The sequence below is a fragment of the Euprymna scolopes genome, chromosome 15, assembly GCF_053919585.1.
Source record: "Euprymna scolopes isolate OS-2025 chromosome 15, ASM5391958v1, whole genome shotgun sequence".
NCBI lineage: Eukaryota > Metazoa > Mollusca > Cephalopoda > Sepiida > Sepiolidae > Euprymna > Euprymna scolopes.
Window position 1 is genome coordinate 56,608,202 of NC_136496.1, and position 15,286 is coordinate 56,623,487.

At 32.9% G+C, this 15,286-nt stretch overlaps 1 pseudogene; it reads left to right on the forward strand.

Moving 5' to 3' along the window:
* Positions 1-295: 295 nt before the first annotated feature.
* LOC145294302 (5S ribosomal RNA) lies at positions 296-412 on the forward strand (annotated as a pseudogene).
* The last annotated feature ends 14,874 nt before the right edge of the window (positions 413-15,286 follow it).

The window sequence follows — 15,286 nt, forward strand, 5'->3', positions numbered from 1 at the left end:
TTTTAGATCGTATTTACGTAGTGTGTACTTAGTGAGGTTTTGTTGGGATGGTTGGGTTATTAAAGAGCATTTCTTAACTCGAAATCTGTCATTAAATGGAGTTGCAGCAAGTCCAATGTAGTAGATTTTGTCAATATGTAAATAGGGGTAATTGTAACTTTGTATACTATTTCTGTCCGTTTAAGTGGACAACTTGGTTTATTTATGCAGTTATAGTTTGTTGTGTTTTTGTTATTATTGTGATTATTGTTGTTGTTAAGTATTCTATTGTGTTGTTTTTTTTAAATTATTCTCTACATACGGCATAATCGCGTTGACACATCGGTTCTCGTTAGATCACCGAAGTTAAGCAACGTTGAGCCTGGTTAGTAGCAGATGGGTTACCATATGGTAATTCCAGGCGCTGTATGTGCTCTCCGCTTATCCCGGCATTTGTTTTCGGTCGTCATGTACATGCACTTCATTTGCCACTGGTGTTTAACAATGTCGACTCAGGAAAGGTGTGGTTAGAGATTGCGCACCTCCCAACACAAAAATTTCACGCGCAGGCACCCCTTCGTGGGTATCCATAGTCTATCAAAGACTGAAGGTGTCTGTGTAATTATTCTTTCTAGGTTGTCACTGCAACTATAACTGAGTTTTATGGTATTTTTATTAAAGATTTTGTGTAAGATGTATCCTGGGGAAGTGGGTGTTAATTAATTTTGAGGAACGTTTTCCTAGTTTTGTTTTGATCATTATATTGAAAGGGGGGTTAAAGCAAATAATCTTTCATAGTCTGTATTATTTATTGCCATTGCTGGAGTTTGGTTCAGAATAGTTGATGATGATGTAAATGTATCCACTTTCTTTTAGAGTTGTTTCATTAAAGGGTGTGTGCTTGTTAAAGATTTCTAGTGTCGATGAGTTAGTGCTAATTCTTTTTTCAATGGATTTGGGTATATGATTAATAATATGCTTTTGGGTGGTTAGATAATGGTGTGTGTATATATAAGGGAATGGTGCTAAATTTCCAAGAGTTTACGATAATTTTCAAAGTTTGTACAAAAAGGTCTGTGAACTTATTGACAGCATCTTGTATATATATGTAAATTATTTGGGTCTACAATTTGGTATGTAGAAACACTGTCCTAAGCACATTGCCTCATTTTAATGTTTTAAAGATGTGATTTCTTTTTTAAAAGATATCGAATACCACACACGTGTCGATTTTTAATCAAAATTGAGAAACCGATCAAATTAAAGCATTTTCTATTTTTTATAGATAGTGTTTAATCATTTCAACAATTTTCTTTTCGTAAAATTTTTGATTTGGAAACTATTGCTCATTCGAAACGCTCTAAGATGAAACATTTCAATTTCTTATTATTTTTCGCAAAACGTTTAATTATTAAAACGTAATCAGCGGAAGATTCATTCAAAATTCAAAAAAATGATGAAATATGAAGTCACTTCCATTGAAAGAGTTTTGCATTTTTATAGGCAACACCTTATATTACAAATGGACTCGTTGGAATAGTAAATCGAAATAGCTTTGACGGTTTATAATTAAGCAGTTTTTTTATTGAATATATACTCAAAATTTTAAATTCGAGTTATATCTTGTGGGTATCTTTATTTATCTGCATGTCTGTTTGTTTTCTATTAACAACCTCACGTAATATCTAAAACTTTAACAAGAGATGTAAGGTGACTCAAAATGACCCTGTTAAAATTTGAAGGTCATTCTATTTGAACAGTATAAAATGAACTACGTCTGTGACGTTATGTGGACATGTACGTAGTCACTGTGTCTGTGATAAGAGATAGTTTGACGTTATCAATGGTCATTTTGGTATATTATCAGTTTTACAAACACACACATATACACATATATATATATATTCAAGTGATAGATAATTTAAGTTTACAAATTTAATATTTTTTCAATTTAAAACAAGTATAAATATTAGTATAATATGTATGTGACAATTCCAGTCAGATGAAACAGCCAATATTCAAGAAAAAAATAATAATATGAGAAACATGGAGATTAAATTTTGTAAATTAAACTATGCAACATATTTATTTTTCGACTAGAAATACAAATAAATAGATTAAAAAATTCCTTGTTCCGTTAAGTTCAATGAATGGCTCATATCATGAAAGGAGACGTTAGAAATATGTTATTCATAAGCAGTTTATAAATTTTGCTCGTGATTATATAAATTGAAAACTAAAATTATCAAAAGAAATTGTACATGTGGAAACTGGTAAAATGCAGAAAAGCAACACATCTAAATGATGTTCAAAATGAAGTCAAGGTCCAATGATGAAAAAAATGTAATCTAATTAAAGTGAAAAGATCGAATAGTCTGAGATAAAGTCCATATGAAAAAAGTTCCGGTAACTGATATGCATACTGCAATACGAAAATAGCATTCCCAAAATTGCAGTTAAATGTTTTTTCTCAAAAAAAAGGTTAAGTTAAAAAAGCAAAAAAAGTAAACTTAATTCTGATAAAACATGCAGCATGTTTTCATTGGTAGACTGTTAAGTGTTGAGACATTACTTTGAACAGAGATGGCGGTGTAGAAACAGTGTAGTACGATCCTGAGTGTAATTGCCTGTAACAAAGATAGCGCCGAACTGATTAAATCCAAAATTCGACAATGTTTATAGTAACTTTAGCAGCTTTTCATTGGTTGCTCACCAGGACTTGTGGTTATAAAAACGATCGTCAAAATCATTAGTCACATACCCCCCCCCCATCAGGAGTCAAAAACATTTCAGACACACCCCTTTTTGATATAATGGAAAAATCCTTTTCGATTCAGTTTTGGTTTGACTTGAGAAAAGGAAAAATAAATAAATAAATAATAAAAATAAACAAGTAAATGAACAAATAAAAATAAATCAATAAAATAATTGTTTTTTTTGTTTTCTTTTGTTTTGTTCTCATTGGTCAAAAAGAATTAATATATTGGTATATAAGTGTGCAAAAAGAAGCCATTTTTTGTAAATCACATTGAGTTTTTTTATACATATAAAAGTAAACACTTTTCAAATATATATATATATATATATATATATATATATATAAACATACAAATAGAATCCTATTCAAAATACATAGCAACATATATGCACAAAACTCCACAAATATACATACATTTTTAACAAAAACTGGAAACATGTTAGGGAGTAGTTGGTTCATTTGGTTAGTAAGATAGAAATGGTCGCAGTTTAACGTCGTGCCAGGGAGAATTTACAATTTATTTATTTTTATTATTATTATTATTTTGGTGTGATTTCGATTGATTTCGATTATTAATGCTTCTCTTTTTGAGTTTCTGAAAAGAGATTTATTCATAATTAGATTCCAAAAAGTACGTCTATAAAATGTTTTAATTTTATTCTTTTTATAGGTTTAGTGAAAATGTAGGCTATATTATTCTAAGACGTAACATAAGTAAGAGTAATAGATTTCATCTCTTATGAAATGATATCTGATATCAATATGCTTTAACCTCTGATGAATCATAGAATTATTTGCTAATAAGATACTGCTCTGGTTGTCACAATGAATTTCTATAATTTTTATACTAAGATCTGCTTTTAAAATAGATTTTGAAAGGGTGTTCAGAAAAATTGCCTCCTGCGCGGAATGGATGAGAGCCACAAATTCTGCTTCACAAGTAGAAAGAGCAACACTTTGTTGCTTTTTAGTTTTCCAAGAGATCATAGGTCCAGTCTTTGACAGTCTAAAACAATACCCCGTTATACCTTTTCTATCCTTAGAGGTACCCCAATGTGAATCTGAAAATCCTTCTAATTTTAGAGGATATGTAGACTTTTTAAATATTAAAGATTGTTCCTTGGTTACTTTTAGATAACGAAGGATTTGTTTTGCACGATTAAGGTCCTTAATTGTCGGTATCGATAAGTTTTGAGATAGCTTTGTTACAGTGTAACATATATCAGGCCTAGTTGCAGTCATAAAATAGATGAGGCTTTCTATCATTTCCCTGTATAATCGATCATCTATGGATTTTGTTTCGGTCTCTATATTTTTATTTATATCCATTTCAACGGGCGTTGGATTCGTTTTGCAATCTTGCATTCCGAACTTGAGCAGAATTTTTTCAATGTATCGTGATTGGTTCATAGTTATAGTTTCATTTTTACAGGTAATTTTATACCGAGGAACATGACAGCCGTCTAATATCTGTCATTTTAAATTTTTTATTTAATTTATTTTAACATCTTTTTAAGTGTTATCACAATTTGAAGGGAGTAATATATCGTCAACGCAAAAAAACAAATCAACAATTTATTACCTAAATTTTTGGTATACATGTACGCGTCTGCAAAACATTGCTTGAATTTCTGTTCTATTAAATAATTATGGAGTGTTAAATTCCAATTGTGAGCACTTTGTCTTAGTCCATATAACGATTTATTTAGTTTCCACACGCAATTTTTATTTTTCATTTTAAATGGATAAATAAAGGGTAAATATAGATTTCACAGGCGATAGGAGCATTTAAATAAGCATTTTTTTTTTACATTCATTTGATGTATTTTTAAATTGTACTGAGCGGCAAGTTGTAATAAAATTCTAATTGTCGTAAAATTTCTCATTGGTAAAATTGTTGTAAATTATTCCACCCCAGAAATTTGTGAAAAACCTTTTGCAACAAATCTTGTTTTAAAAGTTTCACTGTCAGAAGCAGTGATTTTTTGGAAAAAACAAGAGTGAAGAAATTATATTTTTATCTGTTGGTTTTGACACTATTTTGTATGAGTTATTTTCAGATAAAGCTTTCAATTCGGATATCATAGCTTGTTTCGATTCTTGGTGATTTTCTGAATTAATCGGCTCATTATAACTTTCCGGTGCGCGTTTCAACGAGTAACAGTAATCCACTATGTAGACTTGTATCTTTTCAATTTTTAAGAAGTCTGGCCTTTTTCGCTCCCTTGTCAGGTATTGACGTATCTGATTAATATTATCGTCGGTATTTCTACTGCAATTGTCGTCATTATTAATATGTTCTTTGTGATCGATTAAGGTGCTACGTTATATTTCTGCACATTTTTCATCCACAGGATCGCCATTTGTTAAATTTAATGTATTATTGAATTTTACACATCTAATCCTTTTTATGGCATTTTGGGCTGGAAAGTAGATTAAATATGCTGAACTGTTTTTATCGTAACCTACGAAAATACCTTTTTCGTTTTAGTATTTAGTTTACTGGTATTTTCTATAAATGCAAAACAATCTGAACGAAATATATGCGTTCGGTTCATTTTGGATTTTACATTTCTGATATATGCTGCTTCCATTAAAGCGTACGTTCATAAACTATACACTAATTTCGATTCGATAAGTAGACATCTTGTCATCTTAAAAAGGGTTCGCCATGTCCTTTCAGCGCTGTCATTTTGGAAGGGCGAATACGGCGCAGATTTCTTGTGTTTAATACGGTTGTTAATTAATAGAAGTTCAGAGTCTTTACTAGTAAATTCAGTCCCATTGTCTGAGCGAGCGAATACATTTTACCGAGCCGTACGGGGCAATATAAGCTAAATCCATCTTAGTGGCGAGAATAGTGTCGGATTTGTTTTTTTAGAAAATAAACTATAATTAAACCAGAAAAATCATCAATAAAGTTCAAAGCTTACCTTAGATTATTTCTCCCCGTCGGGTGTATCGGACCTGCTAAGTCACAGTGCACAAGTGAGAGAATTTTCGTGGTCTTTTTGTCTGGCATTTTGCTTATATATTTTGTCATTTTCCCCTGTGCACACACAACAATTTTGGAGATCGTCTGAAGGTATTATTTTCATGCCTTCGACTACATTTGGTAATTTCTTTTTAATATCAGCTGTATTGCAGTGTCCTAGAATTTTATGCCAGGTTTCCAAGTCGTGACAGGCAGTTTCTGAGGGAACCATACTTTTAAATAATATAGTCTGCCATTTTCTTTAATGGCAACTACAGTTCCATTGGGGTATATCTATTTTGACTTATTTTGGCCAAACTTTATATTCGCGCCTTGTTTGATGCCAACCTGCACAGAAAAGATGTATTGCTTAAATGTAGGTATGAACAGGACATTTTTTAGAATACAGTTACAGATTTCGCCTTTATTATTTTTTTAGGGATATTTTAGCATCATCTCTTTTCAAGACTATATACTTTATTTGACTACAGTCGGCAAGTTCGACAAAATGACTTCGTGGATTAAAGTTTGAATCAAAATTAATAAAAGCAGATTCCTTGGTGATAATGTATGATGTAGCACCACAGTCTACAAGAAGATTTTTACCGTTTGTGGTATTGTCAAATTTGCATGTGAATAGAAATGTATGTTCTTCCTCAAAGTTCTCAACGTTTTTTACGGAGTCCATTGTAGAGGGTTTATATCGACATTGGAAACTTTTGTGGTTGGGTCGTCCACAATTATAGCAGATAATTTTATTCTTTTTCTTGGGAAAATTACTTTGGCGGAAAACTTTGCGATAAGACTCGTAATGTGGTGGTGTCTGTTTTCGAGAAGCATTTTTGAACTTCATAATATTGCTGGAGTTATTATTGTCTATGAGCATCCGATTAGCTTTTCGTAACTGCAAAATGCCACTTTAAATTCACTGAAATTTATGGGTTTGATTTTTTTGCGTTATAACAGTTTTAAATAGTGTCAAATCGGCTGGAAAGTCATTGATATCAACAAGCTATCGCTTATTATTTCACCTGAGAGTTTAAGGCGTTATTTCTGCCCTTATAACGTAGTCGGTAATAGTTTCCTCCTCGTTACGTTTAAGAGAAGTTAGTTCTGTATATAGTGATATAATTTTCGGTTTCCCTTTTGATAAATAATGTTCTCTTAATATGTTCAATGCTTTCCGTCCATCATCAAAGGCGTCTCTTGTAATCAGAGACACACTTCTATCGTCTAAGAATTAGTTCTGCAAAAACAATCGTGTTCTTTTCGAGAAATTCGGAGTCGTTAGGATTCTCTGTTGGTTATTGCATAACTTTGTGTAGTTTCCGAATCCTTAAATACCCCAGAAATTTTACCTGCCACAATTCGAATTTAGATTCCGAACCGTCAAAATAAAGACGATAGCTGGGCGCATAACCTATTAAGTGTTGAGACATTATGTTGAACAGAGATAGCGGTGAAGGAGCAGTGTAGTACGATCCTGAGTGCAATTGCCAGTGACAAAGATGGCGGCGAACTGATTGAATCCAAAATTCGACAATTTTTATAGTAACTTTTCATTCGACAATTTTTATAGTAACTTTTCATTCGACAATTTTTATAGTAACTTTTCATTCGACAATTTTTATAGTAACTTGTCATTCGACAATTTTTATAGTAACTTTTCATTCGACAATTTTTATAGTAACTTTTCATTCGACAATTTTTATAGTAACTTGTCATTCGACAATTTTTATAGTAACTTGTCATTCGACAATTTTTATAGTAACTTTTCATTCGACAATTTTTATAGTAACTTTAGAAGCTTTTCATTGGTTGCTCACCATGACTTGTAGTTATAAAAACGATCGTCGAAAGCATTGGTGTCATACCCCCATCAGGAGACAAACACATTTCACATTGGCAAAATATAATAAGAAAATTAAAGTCAGGTGGAAGTTTAAATGTAACATATTAGGCATTGGCACAGACGTTATATGAACAAATTACAACTTTTCTCTGGGTTAGAAGTTAAATGTGACCAATACAGCACCAGGGAATTAGAAAAAATAAAGAGAAAGTTAATTATTATTATTATTATTATTATTATTATTATTATTATCATTATTATTATTATTATTATTATTATTATTATTATTATATAATGGAACGCCGTAGAGATCATTGCCTCCTCTAACAATAGAAATATAATTAACTTTAAAATAAAATTATTTCGCAAGGTTTTTTTAAATGGGAGTCACCACGTATCAAGACCCAGAAGCCACTCGGGGATAAGGGTTATTGCGTGTACAGTAATCAATGAGATAGTATTGTAGTAATCATTAGTATTGGAGATTTGTCTTACTTAAGGGAGCGCTTTGTCAGGAATTTGTTTATGTTGGACTTGAAGACATCCAAGTTGTAGTCAGGTAGGAAAATGGCAATCGGAAGAGAGTTCCACAGTCGTGCACTTCTGAGAAAGAATCTCTGCTCATGGAATCTACGTTTGGATTTAGGCACAGATAGAGAGTGGGGAAAATTATTGGCAGTAGTTTCAGCTAGACGGGAGTTTCTCTTGAAAGATTGGTGAGGGAGGCGAGAGATTGGAGCTCAGACGAGTACTTGCCATGGAATTAAAGATAAAACAAAGACAGGCTCGCAACGTCTCTTCTGTGTGAGAGAGGCTGCAGGGAAGAGAAAAGGGCATCACCCACTAAACCATGAAGTCTATTTTGTAATCTGTGAAGGCAGGATAGGCCGTTTTTAGCAGCTTCTGCCTAGATGTAGCAGCAGTACTCCATCCTTGGATGTACTTGGCTTTTATACAGTATCATCTGTATCAGTAGTGAGATATATTCTGGAGCGGTAGAAGGATCCCACCATTTTCCCAGCGTCCTTGGCAACGGACCTGATGTACTTGTTCCATTTTAGATCAGGAGTAAAGGTCAAACCCAGAAGCTTGTCAAAACATGGAGCCTCCCCAAGACGAGAGCCATGCATTTCAATTGATGCCCGTTGGGGACAGAGCGTTGATGATGTAAAGATAGAAGCTTGGTTTTGGATGCATTAAAAGTGACCAGCCACCTCTTCTCCCACTGTACCACGCGCTGAAGGTCAGAGGAGAGAGAATCAGAGAACGTTGTCATTTACGGCCTTTGATGTTTTGCCATAGATGGTCGTGTCATCAGCGTAGATGTTAACGAATGATTTAAGTATGTGTTTTGGGAGATCATTGATGTAGATCAGGAAGAGAGTTGGGCCCAGGATGGACCCCCGAGGGACTCCAGCATTAATACTGTGGGCTTATGATTTCTGCCCATCAACCACTACTCTTACGAACCTATCGGAGAGAAATGATTTAATGATTGAGTAAACATTTCCAGTGATACCATAGCTGGAAATCTTGTGAAGTAGGCCCTTATGCCATATCTTATCGAAGGCCTTTAATATATCAAGAGTAATTGCCCTAGAAATGAAGCCTTTGTCGAGAGATTCGCTAATCATATGAGATATAACCGTTAGCACATCTGCTGTAGGTCTTGCAGAACGGAAACCATATTGCATATCACTAAGAAGGTTGTTTGTGTTGAGGTGGTTGACTACTTCTTTATTTAATATGGATTCCCACAACTTACTCATGACACACAGGTGACTTATTGGTCTGTACCGAGAGGGAGATGACTTTTCACCTGAATTCTTAAATACAGGGCATACTGATGAGGTTTTCCAGGGTGTTGGAAAACACTTCTCATTAAGGCAACGCTTAAACAGTATTGTAAGTATGGGGCCAAGTTCTGGTTGAAGCTTTTTCAGCACTATAACTGGATTGCCGTCAGGGCCAGTTGCTTTACTGGAGTCAAGGTTCTTGATTAGCTTGGCGACCTCACGCACAGATATTTTTATGTTGCATAGCATGTTGTCTGTTATAGGGGGGAATACGGGGAGTTGATGGCGTTTGTCGCATAGGGTAGAGTTAGCTGCAAAGTTCTTGGCAAATAGTCTGGCCTTGTCTGATGCTGAAGAGATGACCTCAGGTCCATTGATAATAGTTGGGATAGAACGCACGCTTCTGTTCAGGATCCTGTTTGCTATTTGCCAGAACTGGTGGGAACCAATCCGCTGCTCAGCTACATTGGATTTAACGGACTGAGCATATAGTTCTCTTGCATTTTTTATTACCCTTTTACAGTGGTTGCTGGCAGTCCTGAAAGTAGCTTTAGTCTCAGTACATCTATTACGTTGGTAGCTATTGAAAAAATGATTTCTGTGCGCAATGGCAGCAGCACATTCAGGGGAGAACCATGCCTGGCTGTTAGGTTTTTGTTGGAATTTTTGGATCTTATGAATCGGTCTATGCCTACAATTAACCATTCGGTCAGGTCTGATACTATAGAGGACACCCCCTTTTTAAACATGGAATTCAGGGGTAGGTCAGATATGAATGTACGGAAGCTATCCCAGTCAGCCATAGAGTATCGATGTACAGTATGGTGGAGAGGTACGTCTGAAGATGTTATCATGAAATAATTCAAATACAGAATTATTAATCTCTAACTTACCTCGAAAATTTTCTAAATTTTAAAGTGTAGTTATTCTTGTAGAAGGCCCATGCTACAAGTTTTATTCATCCCTTTCATCCCTCTACAGTGTTTTTCACACCTGACGCTTTACAATAGATATTTTATTTTCTGTTACTCTTTGACTTGACTTAAACAGAATTTATTTTCCTATTTTCTTATATATATAATATATATATGTGTGTGTGTGTATGTATATACATGTATATATATATATATATATATATATATATATATATATATATATATATATATATATAGCAAGATGGTAGGCAGCTGATGATCTCTTTTTCTAATATTTAAAAATTTTAGCTAAACTTTTCTTTTTTTCATCCTTATATACTTTAATTCTGTTTTATAATTGTAGACTTTTTAGAAGTCGGCTTATTCATGTGCTTAATCTATTTCTATTTAACAATCTTCGTTAATTTTTTTTCTTTTCATCCGTATTAAGATGGATTCTTATTTATAATTATAGACATATTAGAAACAGATTATTTAAGTGCTAAGTTAGGGATATGTTAAAATTTGTTTGTTTTTTTAATTTAGGAACATTAATTGTATTCTGTTCATCCATTCTGTTCCAAATAAATTCTCGAATTTTTTTATAGTACGCACCCTTTCAATATTTTAACACCCCCGTTCTTATTTACTGATAAAATTGTTCTGCCAATAAAATTAATTTTATTGCTCATCACAGCGCCAAATCTTCCAAATCGGTTTCAATTTCTTCGACATATTCAAATTTATAATTGCAGGATTGAACTGTTTTAATAAAAATCCTTACTATTACGTAATGTCGCAAATTTTTATCTGACTTTTGGTTGGATCTTGTATGTCTAATATTTGATTGCTTGTATAAGAAGAAACTTTATGATAAAGTGTGCAGCAATATTTGCATGCTTTGTTACGAAAAGATAAAACATTTTCCCAATGTAATTCTCCACATCGGTTACATTGTTCCTTATGATTTCGTATGGTTCGATCGTTTTGGAAATTATGGGAAGCTATTTTCTTTTGTTTCTTTTACAGGGACATTATTTTTTATTGATACTGTGAATGAGTTTGGACATATATATTTTTCTCTTTTTTTACGGAGGTATTTTTGGATTTATACTTTTTTCTGACTTATTATATGCGTGTATATTTTTAGAATCACTTCTCATTCTTACAATCCTTTGGCAATCCCGCTCAAGTTTCTGCAGAATATGATTGTTCGTTCCCAGTTTTTTGTTAGTATTTTTAGTCTAATTTAGACATTATTTGCAGATACTATTTTTTTTAAATAAACTGACATATTATAAATTATCTGTCGGTTATTCGGCTAATCTAGTGTGCTTGTTTACTATTGTGTGAACGTCACATAATATACGCTATACAAAGCTGTCTAGATAGAAATAAATTCCTATTACCACGATCTGATCAAAATAGCATGTATATAAAAACAAATAATTATGGAATATGTTGTAAGTGGAATGTAAAATAATTTGAAATTTTATGCGAACATTTCAAAATAGTGCAATAAATAAAGTAGTGGGTCGTTTACTTAATATATAGAAACTAAACTAAAATTAGACCTAAATAAGTGAAATAGAATTAAATTTACATTTCAATGGCATAAAAAGCAAATATTAAGTAATTGAAAAATATTGAAATAAAATAAATCAAATGCATTTTATTAGACTAAATCAGACTATAGGTTTTGAAGTAAATTAAAGTGGAAATTTAACCTAGATTGCTATAAAGAGGTTAATGTGGGAACTGCAAGTTTAAAATTAAGCACAGGAGATCAATAACGACAAAAATTAAAAAAATATATATAACGGAATTTCAGTAGCATTATGAATGATAAATGTGGGAAAAATCAGGTTATATCCCGTACGCTAGCTCAATATACTGAATGATACGTAAATAGTAAAAATTTAAAAAAAAACAAAGACAGCATCTTTATATTAAAATAAGACTTGAAATGATAGATTTAACATTTAAAATTAGTTACATTAGCAGAATAAGATGAAGATAGATATAAATTATAATTTATTTATTTCAACCTTTTAAAATAGTTTTCTTTAAGTTAGAAGGTAAAAGAAAATTATAAACAAATATATCGTAACATATGAATAAAAGTCTACACGAAACTAAAGCAAATTGAAGAATAAATAATTTGACATATAAAATGAGACTAAAATGTGGTAGATGTGGTTAATTATTTGGTAAGACAAACCAATTAAATAAATAAACCAGAAAAAAATAAATTCTAAAAATTAGAAAAAGCTTTAAGAGATTTAATGAAAAGAAAATTAGCAATAAATAATTATAAATACGAATTTTGGATACTTACTCAATTCGAAGGTAATCGAAAAAAATAAAGAAAGAAATAAGATAAAACGATGAGGTACGAGATGAGTTCAACGGATTGCTCTCTTAAAAACAGGGTGTATAAATATATTAATACAAATATGACGAATGTATTTTAGTGTATGAAGAGTAGCTTTTTTGGAATATTTTTAAATAATGTAATGTTTAACTTTGCCTAAATTGTTACGAAACAATTTTAACACATAAGGAAATACAATATATTATGTTCTTATTTTATTTTTTATATTATATATATATATATATATATATATATATATATATATTTGGCGAAATATATATATTTTTATGAATATGAAAGATTCATTATTAATTAAATATTTTCATTGGTATACTCTTTTCTTGGCAATCGGAGTACATTTTACCGTAATTTTATTTCCAGTAACAAGAAATTACTATGGAGTCTCCATTTTGTAGATTCTATATTTCCGGCCTACAAGATTTAAATCATTTCAATTTAATAATGTAGTCAGAGTATGTTCCGGATCAATTTAATTTTGCAGTACATATAAATAGCAAGGACATTATTCTTATTAAAATAATAAAATATATTGAGTGTCGGTTACATTAACTAGTTTGACAGTTTATAAATTTTCAGCTTTGCTGTACTTAGAATCTCTGAACGTATATTCCGTTCACTAGACAAAACATGGGAGGGTAGAACGGTAACTCTTGATATATCTAAGGCTTTTAAAGGGTGTGGCACGATGGTCTTCTAAGGAAAATTAGATCATATGGTATCGCTGGAAGAATACATAATGTAATTAAATCCTTTTTAAGTAAGAGAAAAATCAGGTTGTCCTCGACGGTCGTACATCTAAACAATATGATATAAATGCGGGAGTACCTCAGAGGTCTATACTTGGACCATTATTATTCCTGATATTTATAAATGACCTCCCTGATAAATGTGTTTCTGAGATGGATATATTTGCTGATGACATCACCCTCTATAAGAAGCACGAGGGGAAAACAAATGAACACATATACAAGGAAATGGCAGAAACACTAGAGGATGGGCTCAAATCTGTAGTAGACTGGTGACAAAAATGGATGGTCACATTCAATGCTGCAAAAACTCAGTCTGTTTCCTTCAATAATTACAAGAAACCTTCTCTACTACCAATATCAATGACCAAGAACACATTACCCGAAAGTACTTCCTTTAAACTCCTCGGCCTAACATTTACAGGGAACATGAACTGGAATAGATACATTGAGAGCATTGCCAAGGCTGCTGCGAGGAATGTGGGCTCTCTCTACCGTGCTAGAAAACGATTTACGCCTGAAAGTATCATGTACGTCTATAAGGCTATCATTCGGCCATGAATAGAGTACTGTTGTCACATTTGATCTGATGCATCTATTATTTGTCTCTCACTCCTAGACAGGGTTCAAAGGAGATTCGTCAACCTGATAGGTCTTGAACTGTCATCTGAGTTTCAGCCACTGTCCCATCGACGAAATGTTGCACCCCTCTGCCTGTTCTACAAGTACTTTAATGGTGAATGCACTGACAATCCACGAGCCCTTGTACCCCCTCGACGTGAATACAAGCAGCCAAATCCCACCCCTTCTTAATAGAGATCCTTAGGTGTAAGAAGGCCTTCTACTCCAATAGTTTCTTCCCCAGAACTACTAGACTTTGGAACTCTCTTCCGAGATTCTGCTTTACCAACTGTACTGACATGCAGAAGTTCAAGTGTAATGTGAACATACATTTTGCTACTCATCTCTCTTCGTAATACCCCTGCAACTAATGTCCCAGATAGTTGCCCCCTACTTCAAAGTGGCACTATGCCTTATTTGGCGTGAAAATTGAATAAAAAAATGTCAAATGAAAAGCTGTCAGGCGAAGTTAAAGGTTAGGTCCGTCAAATATGAGAATGGGGAAAGCAACTGGAAACCGCAGGTGTTTTCTGAATTGCTGAATAATCCTCTCGCTTTCCAGTGAAATTAAAATGTGATTGAACGTAAGTGTTCTATTTGCGATCTTGGGTAAAGCTTATCAAACGGAGCAGCTTCCTAAGAGGATTAGACATTTATTACGACAAGAGCCCACATGATGAAAAGAAAGAAACGCGGTTTTAGAGGTGTTGCTTGTAATGAATTGAATTTCAGTGTTTCTAACTATTCCCTCGGGCACCACTCTTGGACATTGAGAACAACGGAATACTATCATGTAGAAAGAACAACGGAATACTATCATGTAGAAAGAACAATGGAATACTATCATGTAGAAAGAACAAACATTAGATGACGAAATGATCTAAAGAATGCGTTAGGACTTCTATTAAACTATTATCGCATTCGATATGGATTGCTTTCCGACCTATTGCTTTTACTCGATGTTGTAGGCAACGGATGATTCTTTTCTTTATATGAATGGTTGGAGTTGAAGTTTGGATTTTGTCTATTAAAATTTGGCTTTCAGTCAAGAGAGAACCTAATCCCCTGATTAGTGAAAGTTATCAACACATCTAGGAACATATAGAGTTCAGATGCCCCATTTATATTTGAACATCTTACTGGCGTGGCCATAGTACAAATTTACCATCTACATATCGTAGCAACATCCTTGGCTTTAGTGGTATTGATGCTTGTGCCATTTCTTTAAATATTCAAAGTATACCTTGGCCA